The sequence below is a fragment of the Eucalyptus grandis genome, chromosome 7 (assembly GCF_016545825.1).
Source record: "Eucalyptus grandis isolate ANBG69807.140 chromosome 7, ASM1654582v1, whole genome shotgun sequence".
NCBI classification, from domain to species: Eukaryota; Viridiplantae; Streptophyta; class Magnoliopsida; order Myrtales; family Myrtaceae; genus Eucalyptus; species Eucalyptus grandis.
This window is the reverse complement of record NC_052618.1, coordinates 6119372-6135521: the sequence shown is the minus strand read 5'-3', so window position 1 is coordinate 6135521 and position 16150 is coordinate 6119372. Positions and strand designations below refer to the sequence as shown.

At 41.5% G+C, this 16150-nt stretch overlaps 1 non-coding gene and 1 pseudogene across 3 annotated transcripts; both read left to right on the top strand.

Annotated features, from left to right (window-relative positions):
• Positions 1–2709: 2709 nt before the first annotated feature.
• Positions 2710–16150, top strand: part of LOC120295779 — a 29051-nt pseudogene continuing 15610 nt past the window's right edge.
• Positions 12541–16004, top strand: LOC104428473. 3 transcript variants are annotated; one of them, XR_005552792.1, is made up of 7 exons: positions 12541–12562; positions 12985–13057; positions 13504–13549; positions 13918–14027; positions 14947–15031; positions 15782–15842; positions 15951–16004. It is a non-coding gene; the product is annotated as an uncharacterized LOC104428473 (transcript). The 3 variants fall into 3 exon arrangements; XR_005552793.1 differs by lacking the exon at positions 12541–12562 and adding an exon at positions 15501–15603 and having other exon boundaries at positions 12913–13057; XR_005552791.1 differs by lacking the exon at positions 12541–12562 and having other exon boundaries at positions 12919–13057.

The following is a 16150-nucleotide window of genomic DNA, read 5'->3' as shown; positions in this document are numbered from 1 at the left end:
TTGTTATGAATTGCTTTCTTAGTGTGATTATGCCTTTATTTGCTCGTATGTTGATTATGTCACATGTTTAATTTGCATATTTAATTATATTTAATTGCATGCACTCAATTTACTACAATTAGGATCTTGGTTGCTAATTGTTATTTTAATAATTGCGTAGCTACATGATCACTTCACAAGTTAGTGGATAAGTATAAAATCAATCCAAATTGCCTGACAAAAATCATTTCCTTTAAAATGAACAAGATTAGGTATTGAAAGGACACTAGTTGGTCAATTAGTGTAATCAAGTCCCTTGGTTGCGTAGGAAGTGAGGTACATTAACATACCTCACTTGGTTTCTAATCGACCCCAATAGGCTTCTCTTTTTTGCGAAATTTTTAAGAATACCCTAATGTCATGTGAGCTATGGGCTTGGGAGAGCCCGTGCCTAATCATGAGCCTTAGATCCGCCTTTTAGGCAATACCTCTAAACCTACTCCCTCCCTCCCCCCTCCCTTTGGGGACTTGGTTTTAAACCTTAAAGGACTTAGGCCAAATGTTTTTGCAGAATGTGAGGTATAAGGGGAAGTGTTTACTCACCTTTATCTTGCAGCGAGGATTCCAGGTACACCCTTAATATTAAACGTGTTAAATGTTTTTGCAGAATGTGAGGTATAAGGGGAAGTGTTTACTCACCTTTACCCTGCAGGGAGGTGTAGGAATGTATGGTTTATTTTTTATGAATAATTTTTCCCGTCAAATAATTCGGTGTGGCAGTAATTTAGGGCGCTTTTGACAATTTACCAAACAGTAACAAATCCTATTCTTTTGTTTTTCGGTAATGGATTTGAAATAAAAATCCGTTTGATAAATTTTTTATTCTCGGGAATAGATTTGGAACATAATCAAGGAGTAAAAAAAAAAAATTGCTTCTTTGTTCTCGAGAACAATTCTAGAATCAAGCAAACCTAAATTTCTTCTTCTTCTTCTTCTTTTTCACTTCTTCTCTTCTTCTTGTTCTTCTTTATCTCTTCTTCCTTGTAGCCACCACTTGGTCACCACCGCTGCTGTTGTCCCTTTGCCAGCGATCGCTTGGACGAGGTCCAACGAGTGCCTAGCTGGGTGAGGATTTGGTGAGGCTCCTCACCTAACCAAGGCTTGGTTGAGACTTGCCTAGCTGTCGGCGAGGTCATTGGCCCTCGTCTAGCCCACCGCTAGTCATCCCAAGGCCGACCACCGGCCAAAGCTTGAAGAAGAAGAGAAATGAAGAGAAGAATAAACTTTTTAAAGCAATAAAATTATTTAAAAACTTTTGAAAAATGGTTTGAATTAGAAATTTTGAGGACGGTACCAAACGTAATTCCATTTCGATAATAAATTTTTTGGATAGTTACCAAATGCCTTCAAATGTTTAGAAATTAATTCCGAAAATAGAATAAAAAAGAATCATTTCTAATTAAAAATTATTCCTGAGAGCAAAATGATTACCAAACACACCCTTGTTATATAATATCTTATGGGACTCGCTAGTAAGATGAAGTCAATGAGTGAGAAGTTATGTGTCTCTGTTTATAGATCTAAAGTGAGGGAGAGGGTTTGTATTCAAAAGAACAAGTGTCCCATTGCCAATCTCAAGCTCTCAAAGCAAGCGGATGAATAGAGAAGGAGCAACGTTGTCGAAGTCGTCAAACTATGAGAGAGAGAGAGAGAGAGAGAGAGAGAGAGAGAGAGAATCTTCCGAGAGAGAGAGAGAGAGAGAGAGAGAGAGAGAGAGAGAGAGAGAGAATCTTCCAAAAAAACAGAAGCTTTCATTTTGCTCGCCCTTGCCAAGTCAGAGGAAGAATTTATCACATTAGACTTCAATTTCACAAGAAAAGCCACTTCGTATTTAAAATATAATCTAAAGCGTCATGTATGATGAATTGTCGAAATAGACTCGTGATGAAAGTGCAATCATATCCTAATATTTTTACCATCAAGTTCTTTTCTTAGTTCATTCCAATTCAGCTAATAGAGAATGCTAATGTTAATTTTTTTATTGTTTTCTTTCTCTTATGTGATGGTAATGTGACCAAAACATGAAATATAAGACAAAAATGAGATCCTTTTGGTCTAAATTTGTTTTTTAATAAAAAAATTATTTAAATTATATTAAAATAAGCAAACTTAAAAAAAAATACAAAAAAGAAAAAGAAAAAGAAAAATAAGGCTGCAGTCCATCACCTATGGGTGAAAAGGGTTTGTGGGGTTTGCCGAGCCTGAGCCAAGGGTTGGCTACCCTTGACGATCATAGGTGAGGGCCTACCTCACTATCATCAACCCTTCTCAACGAGGTGGGGTAGCGACACATTGGGGAGAGTTGCTAACCCCTGCCTACATTTCCTTCACTCTTTTTTTCTTAATAAATTATCTTTAAATTTTGCTTATTTTAATATAATATAAATAAAATTTGCAGTAAAAATCCATATTTGAATCAGAACAATATTATTTATATTACCTCTATACTATTTTTGTTAGTCAAATTAAATGGAGTTAACATAAAAGTTTCATTGTACTAATTTGAGGATTTGTAATTTTTAAAAGGTTTATTAGTTCAATTATATTTTCTTGATAAATTTTAAATTTACAATGTAGTTATAAAAAATAAAAATAAAAAAGGTATCCATATTTTCCCAAAGTAATAGAACCAGAAAACTTCCCTGCACTCTGCTTCATCTTCCCGAAGCAATGATAGCGAAATCAACCGCTACTCCTCTTGCTCTCGCCCGCCTTCCGCCGGATAGCTCGCCTCCTTGCCTCCGCGCTGGAACCGCCCCCTCACCGGGCCCTTCCGCGGCCACTGCGCGAGTCTCGCAGGCGGCGGAGGCAAGCCTGCTCGGAGGAGCAGCCGCCGGCGGCTGCTGCTGCTGCTTGGCCCTGTTGCTGGCGGGCCCCGCGTCGGCCGCACTCGTCAGTCCTTCCCTCCAGCTCGATGAGCCCGCCAACGCTGTCCTTGCCTACTTGGGCCGTCCACGTCTCCAGCGTCGTCGAATGGTGCGTTGCATCGGATTGTACTGTGTCGATTTTGTTCGTGCGTTTGTGCCGAGTTCGGAGCTGCTTGAGTAGGCTTTGTTAGTCAGATTTTCTGGCTGCTGGCCTTTGAAATTGGCATGACGAGCTCTTGGCCAGCGTTAGAACTTGGAAGCAAGTGCCATCAATAGAGGCGGCTCGGCCGAAGCTTTGAGCTTTCGTAGGCAGCAACTCGGCATAGTTGTAAAGAATGTCGAAACTGTCTTCGATCGTGCACTGCGTAATTGCGGCATACTTCTGCCCGTCCGGAGGCCAAGGAAAGAAGAGAATTTTGAAAGCCCGTGATTTCGATATATTGTTATAATTATTCTAAGTTGTCTTGTTTGGCTACTCTTGGAATTGAATGCTTTGTCATCATTGCTGTTGATCCTTAGTATTCACAGGAGATATGAAGAAAATGCAACTTAACCGAACTGATTACAGTCTGTTTATGTGGACAAACTTGTTGCATTGCTTTTATTGTTACAATCATCTGTCGTTTAAAATTAGTTGCTTTTGTGTTCCAGTTAATAGAACCGCTGATATTGTCATTAACTATTTGTACCTTTTAACTCATATATCGTAGATCACGGCTATGGCATTGGTGTGGCAATAAGGAGAAATGTCTGGATACGAGTCCTCTGAAGGTCTTTCCTGGGGTATGGTGAGTGGCTTTGATAGCCTGTGCAGGACTGTCTTTTGCGGTTTTTCTACTGAAAGACCCTCTGTTAATACGAACGTAGACGAATTTTCATTAGCCAAGTTCAACTGGTCGTTAAGAGTGTCATGAGGTGTGGTCCTTATTGTAGCAACCACACGCTATACAGATTTTGTCTCAGGGCTATGAACACGATACAAGAAAGGTTTAAAAATCCTATTTAAATCAAGGAACTTGCTCTTTTTCATTTTTGTTAAGCTTGTTCTCTGTAGCTACCAAAATCTGATTTACTTTTCCACTCGGTGTCTTCTTTTTCTTTTTCCATGTGGAGCTTCCAATCTATGTGTCTATACCACATGGTCATCGTATTTCTTAATGGTATTTGTTAATGAACATCCTTAGTATATCTACATCATTTTGTTCTTTGATTGAAGTTGAAATTCTTGAATAGTCTACTTAACAGTCAATCAACTTGCTTGGATACTGGCTATAGAATATCATATCCTCTTGTGCAAAAAGTCTTGTTGACACCTAAATTATTTGTTTTTAATTAGGTTTCTTTTATTTTTATTTTTATTTTATTTTGTCATTTTAGAAAAGCAGAAAAAACAAAAAGAAAAAGAAGCGTAGCCCTCGCATGGGCTGTGAGGCCCATTTCTGCCTCAGCCCGGCCTAGCTGGGTCTTCATCTTCCTCCATCGTCCACACGCGTGGAGGGCTCGATGCCGGAAAGGAGGAGAGGACAGCGACGCACATGGGGGAGCTGGCGACGCACTGAAGGACGGGTAGGTGGTGGATGGGACGTCAGTTCGGCCGACGAAGGCCGTTCGGCACACGAGGACCGGCGGTCGAAGCTCTGTCCCCCTCGCCTATATATAGGGCTCCCCGAAGCGATGGCAAAGGGCATGCCGAGAACGATCGAAGGCTGCAAAGCTTCGTGCTTCCTACTAAGAGACTTCGAAGGGGAGTCGAGGACGAGCAAGCCCGGATCCAGAAGGCTTGCGGCGGAGAGGAGAAATTCTATCGGAGACACACGAGAGGGGAGGAAGAGGAAAGAGAGAGGCCAGCCGAAGCTCGGGTCCACGAGAGACTTCGGGGAGCTCGAGTGCGGGGTTGGCCGTGGCGTGGTGAGCTCGGAGGGGTCCCCAAGAGACTTCGGGGAGCTCGAAGGGCAAGCCCGAGAGAGAGAGAGAGAGAGAGAGAGAGAGAGAGAGAGGCGGGAGGAGGTTCGTGTGGGTCTCGCCATCGTCGCCGCCCCCATCGCGCCGTTGCCACGAACAGGTATCGTGATGTCGCCGTCGCCATCACCATCGCCATCTCCCTCTCCCTAGTCCGGTCATCGCTGCCGTCGCTGCGCTGCGCCTCGGTCCTCTCCCTCCTCGGCGCCGCGATTCGAAAACCCTAGGGTTCCCGATTTTCCAAGTCGCGACCCGGGTTGTAGGGTCGGACCGAGTGGGGACCGGGTAGGGATTCCGTAAATTCTAGGGGGCGGCGGAAGTTGGGTCGCGGTCAGGTCGGATCCGGGTCGTGGAGCGGGTCGTCGGGTCGGGCCAGGCGTATCCAAACACTCGGCCACGACGCCGTTTCATCCAAAAAAGAAAAAAAAAAGGAAAAAGGAAAAAAATCCGAGTTGGGCTCGCTCCCAGGTGTTCAAGTCGCCGGCCCGTGTTGGATCCGGCCCGCGGACCAGGCTCGGGCCGTTTTTTAATTATAAATAATATTTTAAATAAATCATATATAAATAATTTATTTTTAAAAAATCAAAAATAATTTAGTTTCGAAAAATATTAAAAAATATTTTAATTTAAAAAAAAACAAAAAATATTAAAATATATTTTATTTTCCAAAAAATAAAAAGAAAAATAAAAAATATTCCATATTTTCCAAAAAATGCCAAAAATTCATGAAAAAGCCAAAAAATTCAGAAAAAACCAAAAAGACTTGTATTTTTCAAAAATACCAAAAAATCCAAAAAAATTACTTTTATGTCAAAAAAAATTAGGAAAAGACAAAAGATGTTTTCTCCAAAAATGCATGGAAAATCCCTTGAGCATCCAAAAAACCTCAAGGTTTAAACAAGATTAGGTGCCGAAGGGCATTAGTGATTAACTAGTGTAATCAAGTCACCGATCCTAATTTCTCTGGTTACGCGAGAGTGAGTATTTCTCCCAATACTTCGCTTGGGTTTCTAATCAACCCACCCCAAATCGATTAGTGGCGACTCCATTTTAAAAATTGATTTACAAGTTAAAAACTTGGACCATTAAGTCGTGAATTGGTGGACTTGGGAGAGTCCGGGCATAACTAATTTCAGCTGAGCCATTAGCCTCTTTAGGCGCTCGTACCCGGTGCGGGCGCCGGAAAAAAGAGGTCGCGACAGCTTAGCGACTCCACCTGGGACTTTGAAGACTTTATGCCATTTTTGTCTTGTTTAAATTCTTTCTTGACTTAGGTTTTTTTCTTTATGCTGGTCAAAAGCTTAGAAATTTATTTTAATTTTGCTTAAAATAGATTGTCTTGTGATTATAAATTGCTATGCATGCTTTATTGTTTTAACACTACATATGGCACACGCAACCCGACCGCCGGACCTGGGCTGCCATAGGATTTCTAGGATGGTGTTAAGAAAGATACGACTTCGAATCAAGACTGCGATGTAGATGTTGCATTTCTTTTTCCCGAATTTCTTAGCCAAGGTTAAGGGGGTATGCTGCTAACGCGAGACTGCGACGGGCGGATACCCTTTTAATTTCAACACACCTTCTCAGTTAGAAATCGAGCCGCACATATCATGCGCATGTCTATGTGATTGCCATCAATTTTCTCATGTGAAGTAAGTTTTTATTTCATGTACTTTGCAATTTACTTACCTTCCTGTATACATTGAGTAGTCCATGATTAGTGTAGGATTTAATATCACGGTCATCTAAAAAAACTTTTGTAGAAGAAATTACTTTCAGTTAATGTTTTTATTCTCAAGCATGTTAAAGAGTTCTTTTTCGCAAGAATTTTCATTTGCCTCAAAAAGGGATAGAAATCTTTTTCAAAATTTGTTGCAATTCATGCTTTCTTCACCTTTCAAATTAATTATCTTTTTAGCCCATGCTAACATCTCACATGCCCTTTTCAATCCATGCTTAGGAAATCGTCTACCTTTTCATGAATAAACGAAATGAGTAGGGTTAGGTTGTCATCATGGATTGACTCCCTATTACGCCTTGTATTCACACACGCTTGTTTATTCATGACTAGGTAATCATGGAACATCAACGTCCGCCGATCCAGACTCGTTCAAAAGCAAGAGCAAGAATGGCCGAAGAAAATGTACCAAGCCGTATTGCGGTCATGGAAAGTGAAATGAAGCAAGTCTTCAATGTGCTTCAACAACTTTCAAAGCAAATAGACTCCATCCAGGGCAAACTCACTCCCGCCCGGCCTCAATCGGTATTGTTCCCACAATCATCTACTAGGGGTGATCAAGGTGGAGATACCGACGATAACATGCCCGAATTGGAAGATGATCCGCACCCAACCATGATAGAGAAAGCTAGGCCAGACAATTTGTCTAAAACTGAGCATGACAAACGCCTCGAAAAGCTTGAGGAGAAGCTAAAACAACTACAAGGCCTCCAAGATCCTACTTTGATGGACCTCTCCATTTATTCCAATGTCAAAATGCCGGAAAAATTCAAAATGCCCGAGTTTGAGAAGTACGATGGCACAACTTACCCTAGGGCTCATTTGCAAATGTACTTGGTTTGAATGACCCAATACGTTAATAATGCACCATCAATGATCCAATTGTTCCAATCAAGTCTAATAGGCCCTGCCCTGAAGTGGTACATTATAAAGAATATGAATCTCCTCAAAACATGGAGCGAAGTAAGTGAGGCATTCCTCAAGCAGTATAAATTCATAATGGACATTACCCCTTCTCATGAGGATCTTGAGCGTACTGAAAATAAAAAGCATGAATCGTTCAAAGAATATACTATCCGATGGAGGAATCTGGCCGCCCAAATCAGTCATGAACCAACCGATTTCGAGCTGAGAAAGATGTTTATCAAAACCCTCTCTTACGAGTACTGCAATCGAATGGTAACCACGATCGCTGAATCATTTAATTAACTCATTCCAGTAGGGGAGCAAATCGAGATAGGGTTGAGGGATGGTTGGTTCACTGAACCTACATCCACGGGCAAGTTCAGCATGAAGAAAGATAAAGAACCCCTGGTAGATGTCAATGCAACCTACAATCATTCTCCGATAATTCAGACAAGTGAAAGACAGCAACAGACCACCAGCCGTCAACCGCCCCAGCACTACAACAACAGGAGACAATTCACATCACTTCCCGGGTCTCCATCACAGGTTTTGGCAATCCTTCGGAATAAGAACCTCCTCTCGACTGAGCCAAAGCGACCAAACGCCGAAAGCTTCTCTAGCTATGACCCGTCCAAAAAATGTGACCATCACATGGGAGAAGTGGGGCACTCAGGCGATGAGTGCTTCACCCTCAGAGTCGAATCGAACACTGTTAGACACTAAAGTTTTCTCATTCCAAAGCAATTCGCTCCTGATCACACCGACAAAGTAAATGCGGTATTCAGTTACGAAGACAGTCGGAGCAGAAATGTCGAAGCACATACCGCTGACATTCATCAAGGGCTGGTGAAGGCCGGGTATTATTCAAGCAATGAAGTGCCACCCTTAGCAACAGAGTAAGAAGGTCCAGATGACATGACCACCATGTTTGAAGACCTTTTCATGGACACCATCAATGAAGGACCGTAAGGGGAAATTGGTACAGGCCCACTCGAGTAGAACCCTTTTTAATTTCCTTTCATATTCCCCTACGTGGGAACTTGTACATCTTTCTTAAGCCTGGCTTGTTTATTTTCAACATCAGTTTCGCTTGAGGAACTGACTTTTGAAAACACTCTTCCAAAATGTAAATCCACCTATTAAAGAAAGTTGAAAATATTTTGAGAGCATGAGGCGGTATCCCAAACCAGCCTAGTGATGTTATCCAACCATGAAAAAAAAATATCATCCAAGGAGAATCGAGGGCTGGGCTTCCTCATGCTTTTTCTCCCCAAAGACGTATTTTGAAAATAAAAAATATTTCATCACTCAAAAGCTTTTGTCAAAACAAGATGATAAATTTAAGCACGTTTGTCTTTCTAACCCTCTCACTTTATGTTTCAGAACATCATCCCCTTTGATTTAGTATGACAAAAGGCATTTGAAACTAGCACATCGTGTGAACAAACCAAACTCGAGAACACATTTCCAAGAAAGCGTAGGCAAACAGAAAGGAGCATCTCGTTTCAAAAAAAGGGTAAGTCTTATTCCCTTAACATGATATTGAGAATGACAACGCCTCTCTTCTATTTTCAGGATACAAAAGGTGAGACGTAATAGGTACATGCATACAGTTGAATCGAAGCATCCATGACATGCCTCACTCCTGCCCAACTCCATCTTAAGCCAAAGGACTATCTTGTCGCACGACACGCCCAAACAACTAGATGTTACAGTTTCAACTCCGACGAGCCCAGAAGCATAAGGAAGAAGTTCCTTCTCTTTCTTTAAAGTAATTACTGTCAACAGGGAGAATATCTAGACAGTCAAAGCGATCTATAGCCCTACACCCTAGACAATGACTTTGGAATCTAGAAACTTCACTCCAGATGCATATTCTTCCAAGGAGTAATTGCCATCAGAAAGATTGAGATTTTTATCTCAGATTTCATAAGAAGCTTGAGGTACATGACCTTGCTCAATGCTGCTAATGGTCATATAATCAAAGATAAAAGAAAATTCCACAGAAGGAAGGCATTGAAGATGAATCAACGACCAATAATCACGCATACCTGGTCACAAGAGAGGAAGGCCAATTGAAGGAAACATTGAACTATGCCGAGACGAAAAAGCTGTCATCAACATTCAAATATCCCTAAGAGTCAGCAAATACAAACTTTGGAGAAGAGTAATTTGGTATCGTTTCCAATACTCCCCCCTCTTTGAATTCACTTTTGACATATTCCCCCTATTGGCAGGAAGCACCAGGATTCAAGAGCCAAATTTGATGGTTAGGCAAATCAATATTGGCCAAGCTAGTACATGGAAATGACTCGTATCAAATTCACCTGGCTTCGTGTAAAAGGATGTGTCATCCAGGAGCCAATACAGAGAATAATTGACCTACGAAGCAAGGGACATAGGATTTTGTGTCCCCCTCTCACTTCAGGTTCACCCAATCATCTGCAAACCAGTGAATGGTAAAGTTGTATCGATTCCAATTATTCGACTCTTGAAAGAGTTCATGACTAACACATTCCCTCTTGTCTTGTTGCGGGATCACTTGGTGACAAAAACAAGGATAACAAATCAATGAGAGGCATGACAAACTCCCATAAACGAAATGGTGTCCGAGTAATCGCCAAAGCAAATGACAGAAAATCTTCGGGCCTTAACTCACATTTGATTTTGGCCAAACTAATTGATCTACTTGTACATCTTCTTTTCTGCAGGGGCAAAAACAGAAAGACCCGTCAAATCAATGATCAGATTCACAATCATTGGCTAATCATTCATGCGTCATATCCCTAATCAATAGGGACAACCATCGACACATCCATTTGTGAATAACCTTTTTGATGTTCGAAACTGAACATATTTGGAAACACCATTCTCTTGACCCTTAAAGCTACCAACAAGGTCTTTTTGAGCGAAAACCATTCATTTGTTTTAAGAGTACAAACTCTCTCATGTTTAAAATGCCGCATGCCTTTTCCAAATGGATTTTTGCATGATGATTTTGTCTATCTAAATCATTGATTCCATCAAGGATTATTAGAATAGACAGCTAAGTGAAGAATACAAGATTAATTAAGCATGCTGGATGAGGCACGTCATAATGATGAAAGGCAAGCCATATCCTACACACAATCCCCCCATCTATACACTTGTGAGATGAGTGCAGAAGATTCCATGGCTGCGGGGTAAAGAGTTCTCTCGCGAATGGTACGATAATCAAAATAGTGAGAGGCATTCCATCGCTCACCCCATTGAGCCCCATACACTAGTGAAGCTTCTCTCATACCCCCGTCAAGGAGAAAATATTCAGTGGTATGTGCGCGCCACGTCATCTGCTGACCTGGTGCGCACTTATCAATGAAACGCCGGCACGTGTCCCCGAGCGGGACCCACTGAAAAAGGGGGGGCGCTGGTTTTTGGTCGGCTCGGCTCGGCTTCGCGCAGAAGAAAGGACGGTCAGTGTATTCCTCCCGCTCAAAATTTTTCTCTCACTTCACTTGAATGGGCGCGGGTCTCTCTCCTCGTAAAAGAAAAAAGAACGCTGAGAGCCTTCCTCTTTCCTCCTCCGCCTCCGTCTCCAGCTCTGCCTCCGTCTCCGCCTCCGTCTCCGCCTCGGCCTCCGCCTGCCCAAAAGCCTCGCTGGTCATCGCTCGGCATCTCGGTCTCGTTCCCGAGCGGCACCGAGCTCCCCGCCGCCCGACTGTGCGCTGTCCACGAGCTGGCCCGCTCGGTCGCGAGGGAGATCTTGGCGGACTTTGGCGGGGTCGGACGGCGGGGGCGAAGAAGGAGAGCTTTGCTGCATTTTCTCTCTCTTTTTCAACGAAGCGCGCTTTTCTTCCCGCTTCTGCCTCTCTCTTCCTCAAGCACTCCTTTCCTCTCTGTCCCGAGCCTCTCACTCACCCCAAGCGCCCCCTCCTCTCTTTCTCGAGCCCTCTCACTCACCCTAACCGCTTCCCTCCTCGCCTCTCTCCTCGTCGCCGTCATCGACTTTCCGCCGCGGCTCCGAAATCGCCGGCTGCCGGCGGCCTCTCGAGCTTCTTTGAAGCAAAAAAGGTTTGCGAGGCTAGATATACGGTGGCGGTGCTAAGTTTTGGGGTTTCGCGCGACGCCGTTACGGCCGCGAGGGATGTGTGGTGGAGGAGAGAGAGGCGTATGGGTACCGTGAGACCTCTCTTTCTCCTTTGCCTTTTTTTCTTTTCTATTGCCTCTGTCTTGCCGGAGTAAGAGCGCGGAGCGAACGTCGAGCGCAGCGGGCGAAGCGGGAGAGGCAATGTCTACTTCGCCCGATGTAGATTCGTCGACGCCCTTCGCTCCCGGATCCATTATCTCCAGGAGACGACAATCAACGTACTCTCTCTCTCTCTAGTGCGCGCCATTGGAAACGCTTCTTCCTCCTTTCTTTTCTATTTAAAATTCGATTGCGATTTCCTTGAAGCTGTAACTCGATCGAGCGGTTCGTACCCGCAAGTGTGTGTGGGAGTTTCGATTGCTGTACGAGCTGCCGCGTGCTAACTCTGTCGGTTTCGCGACTTGGCCCCCATCGCATTTCAGGAGTTGGAGAAGCAGAACGCCGACCTTTCTTCTCGACTCTCTGGATGTTGCTGTCAAAAGGTGAGCCATTTCGATTCTCCCTTTTCACTTTTCGAGAGGATTTCACTGTCTTTAGGACTTCTCGAATGAATCTTGATATCTTTGTAGCAGCTCGAAGCCGGTTTCGGTGTTGGGTTGAGCGTGCGTTTGAGTCGGGCATGCATTGTTTGTCGGTGGTTTGAGTGAATGCATGCATCTTTTGGTTGGCGCTTCTTTGTTATTGGCCATGCATATAGGGGATAAGCGAAATTCAATGTTTCGTGCTGAATGCGATGTACTTGAGCTTATTGCTTCATTTTGTGCAGATGGAAGACAAGATTGGTTGTGTCGTAGAGGGAAGTGGAGTGGTCGATGGGAATGGCAAATCAATGAAGCTGGACAAGAAGACTAGGAAGAAAAAAAGTGCTACTGGTCAAACTCTTTGAGCTCCAATTGCATGTTTAATCTGAACCACTGAGATCTTGTATGTTTATTGCTCTTCAAGTTCCAGTCGAGGGGTTTTCAGTGACTTGGGAGGTCAGCCTGTTTCAGGAACAGGAGGAACGGTTTAAGTTCAAAAGTCAAACAATAATTAAGTGGCCTTCTTGCAAATTTTGAGAGGTTACAGGATACTATAGTGGTGAAGTTTTGTGGAGTTGCTTAGCAGGCTGTGTTAGTTGTGACTCCAAACAGTCTAAAGAAAAACAAGCGACCCTAAGCGCTAAAACTAGACATAATCAAAGCATCAATATTGTTGTGCGAATAGTTTTTAATACTAAGTTTTATAGGGTTTGAGTTAGTAATTTCTTACAACCCTGCTTCCATAGAGATGAGCATGCTGTTCGGCTAAAGTTCTTTCAATGTGCAGCCATATTTTAGTGAATGTTGTGATACCTCCTGCTGCAGATTTCAAAACAGGAATTCTTGAACACCATCCAAGGCAATATGTTGCTCTAAGATTGATGTATTTTGGACAAAGGTACAGATTGTAGCCATTGTACTGTTTGTCATACAATGCAACTGTTGCATCATAAAACGATTTTAATCTGGTATAGTATATTATCTTTCCCTTTGTCTTGATTTTGTCTGTTCTTAAGAGGCAGCATGGAATATAAAATACTCTAGAAATTGTGAAAGTTTAGCTGTTATTAATAATTTGAGGATATTGCTGCTATGGAAGCATTCATGTTCTAAAACTAGGGTGTCACTGCAGAAATCTCTTAAGTTGCAGAATCTGTCACAAGTAAATGTGTAGTGGATGTGATTCGTGAAATGTGTTCGATAATTTTCTGTTACACCACATGGCAAGTCTGACTAATTTCCTAGACATATGAAATCCTGAATGTGTCGTGCCTTAGGCCATTGAATGTACTCTAGCTTTTCTTTGGCACAATGAAATCGCTTCACTTTTGCTTTATTTTACAGGTTTTATGGTTTTGCCTCTGAAGCACAATTGGATCCAACTGTCGAGGTCGGTCCTACATTCCATCTTCTCCCCAAAATCTTCATTCATTTCAGCATTGGGCCTAATGGAAAATATGTGCTATAAAAGAGGGTTCTACTTCTTCATAAGATTTAAATTTATGTTTTCAGTAAGGACACTATCTTTCGGTACACTAGTAGATCAGTTTGTACCATGCAAGCAAAGTCACTGAGTTTCTGCTTATTATCAAAGATACATGGAAGAGTTCTTTAATATTGTGCAATGCGAATGTTTAAATCATGGATGCTATCAATTTAAAATCAGCAGATGTTCTATTTTGGCATTTTTGACATTCTTGGCAGACACCTAATTCATTTTGATCCGAATCCCATCATACTGATTTTGGTGTCATGCAGTCTGAAATTTTAAAGCTCTTGAGAAGACTAAGCTTTTAGTTGGTGACAAGAAAAAGTCACAGTACTCAAGATGTGGCAGAACAGACAAAGGAGTTTCATCTTTTGGACAAGTTCAAAAACTGCTACTCCGCTTCTAAGTTTCTTGATGGATCGGTAGATTGTTATTTTGTTCACAGACGCTAGATTGGGTTTTATCTTTGGCTCACTATTCCGTGCAATCACCATTTCCTTGCGGAGAGAATGTGGGTCTTTGTTTCAACCTGTATTAAATGTTGAGCATTTTCTTGCAAAAACGCGTGTCAACTTATATTTAGTAGACGAGCACAATCTCAGTTGTATTTTGTAATTTTGATTATTTCTTAAACTTGGAAAAACAGATGACAAGGCTACTCAGAAACATGTTTAAGGGCTTCTGGAAAAAGATGGTTAACTGTTGCATGTGTACTACTTAGTACTTTTAACTACTAAAATGCAATTGTGGAAGTATGGGCACAAGGGGCAATTATCAGAGTTTTCCTTATAACAACCATATATTTCCATCCTCGTGATAGATGTGATTACTGTGAATATTCATGATGATGTTCCTTTCACGAGAGCTTTTGTTGATTATAATCTTACCGTATAAGAATCGGTTAGGAGCAATATGTGAAGCTTGATTTTCTCAAGGAATTTGAGATTGGGTGTTAATTAGATCATAGAATATTGTAATTGGAGTGCAAGTTCTGAAGTGAATTTTTGTTAGAGAAGCAATGATATGAATTGGAGATGAGAAAGTACCAAAGAGCGAGAGTTCTGATAGCTGGGAGTCTCTTTGCAAGATGATTGAAATGTTGATAGAGATACCACCACAAGATACAAGAAGGTTTTATGACGTGGACAAGTGTCTAGTATCAATTGTCATTTTACCTAGGATAATTATGTTTGCAGTAGGCTCTTTCTTTTATTATTAATGTTGTTGTTCTATTATCTCCTGTTTGCTTCTTTTCTTAGGTGCATCATGAGTAGGCTATGGTTTGCTTTCTGATGCAGGTCATTTCCCTGTTTCTACGATCAAACCTGCGACCTAAGAACACAGATGATGCAAACAATTGGGGACTTTCTATAGATAGAGATGGTATGTTGTTTAAGTGACTGATCTTTAATTGTTTTGAGCTCTATTTTATTGCTATGAGTCTTTAAATTGCTTTTGAATGAAGTTTGAACTTCACTGGAAATTTGTGACTCAATTCAATTGCTACAGACCCATTAAAGAGAAAACATTAATTGTTAAAAATCGGTGTATTTTGTGCAAGGCTGATGTCAAGCTGGAAATAAACTGCTGGTACGGTAATAAAGCATCCATTAAATATACATATTCCTATACATACGTGTACACATCACACTGCTTTCCTAATCAAAAGTGGCTTATTTCAGACTAAGTGGTTAGCATTTCCAAGTTAGCAGGGTATTCTGCAGGAAAGTGCATATATGTTGGGATTATGCAGTCATTACAGATTCTTACTTTATTTGATTTGCTGCAACGAATTATTTATGATGAAAAATTATCATGTTCAATATGATGCTTACTTTCATTTATATGTCAGTCTTAGACGCGGAAATTGATTATGTGAGAGTGTTGAATCGAGTCTTACCCAAAGATATCCGAGTAACTGGCTGGTGTCCTGTTCCAATTGATTTTAGTGCAAGGTTGTTTTCCTTCTCATGGTGGCATGGTGTACTTTATTTTGATTCGATATGATGGGATTCTGTTAATGAAATGCATTAGAGATGCCTCCAATTTGTTGATTTTATAATGTTAATGATTGCGGAAACGTAGGTGGGGTTTGCCTTTTCACATGATTTTGTCTTCCTCAATATCTTGCAGGTTTAGCTGTATGAGCAGGGAGTACAAATATTTCTTTTGGAGAGATAATTTGGATATTAGGGTAACTCTTCATTTCATAAACTACTTTATGCTGATTTTGAACCAAAATATTGATATTATGACTATTTCATTTCATTTGATAGAAGTCCTTTCTCTGTTTTTATGCTAGGCAATGGAGAGTGCAGGCCAAAAGTTTGTGGGGGATCATGATTTCAGAAATTTTGTAAGATGGATGCATTTAATGTCCACAACTACAAGCGTCATATAACATCCTTTGAACTCTCTTCTTGTGATAAGAGGTTGGTTCCGGTAGATGTTTTTTGAGATCTTTATAAGTTAAGAAAAGATGCAAAGATGCATCTATATTTT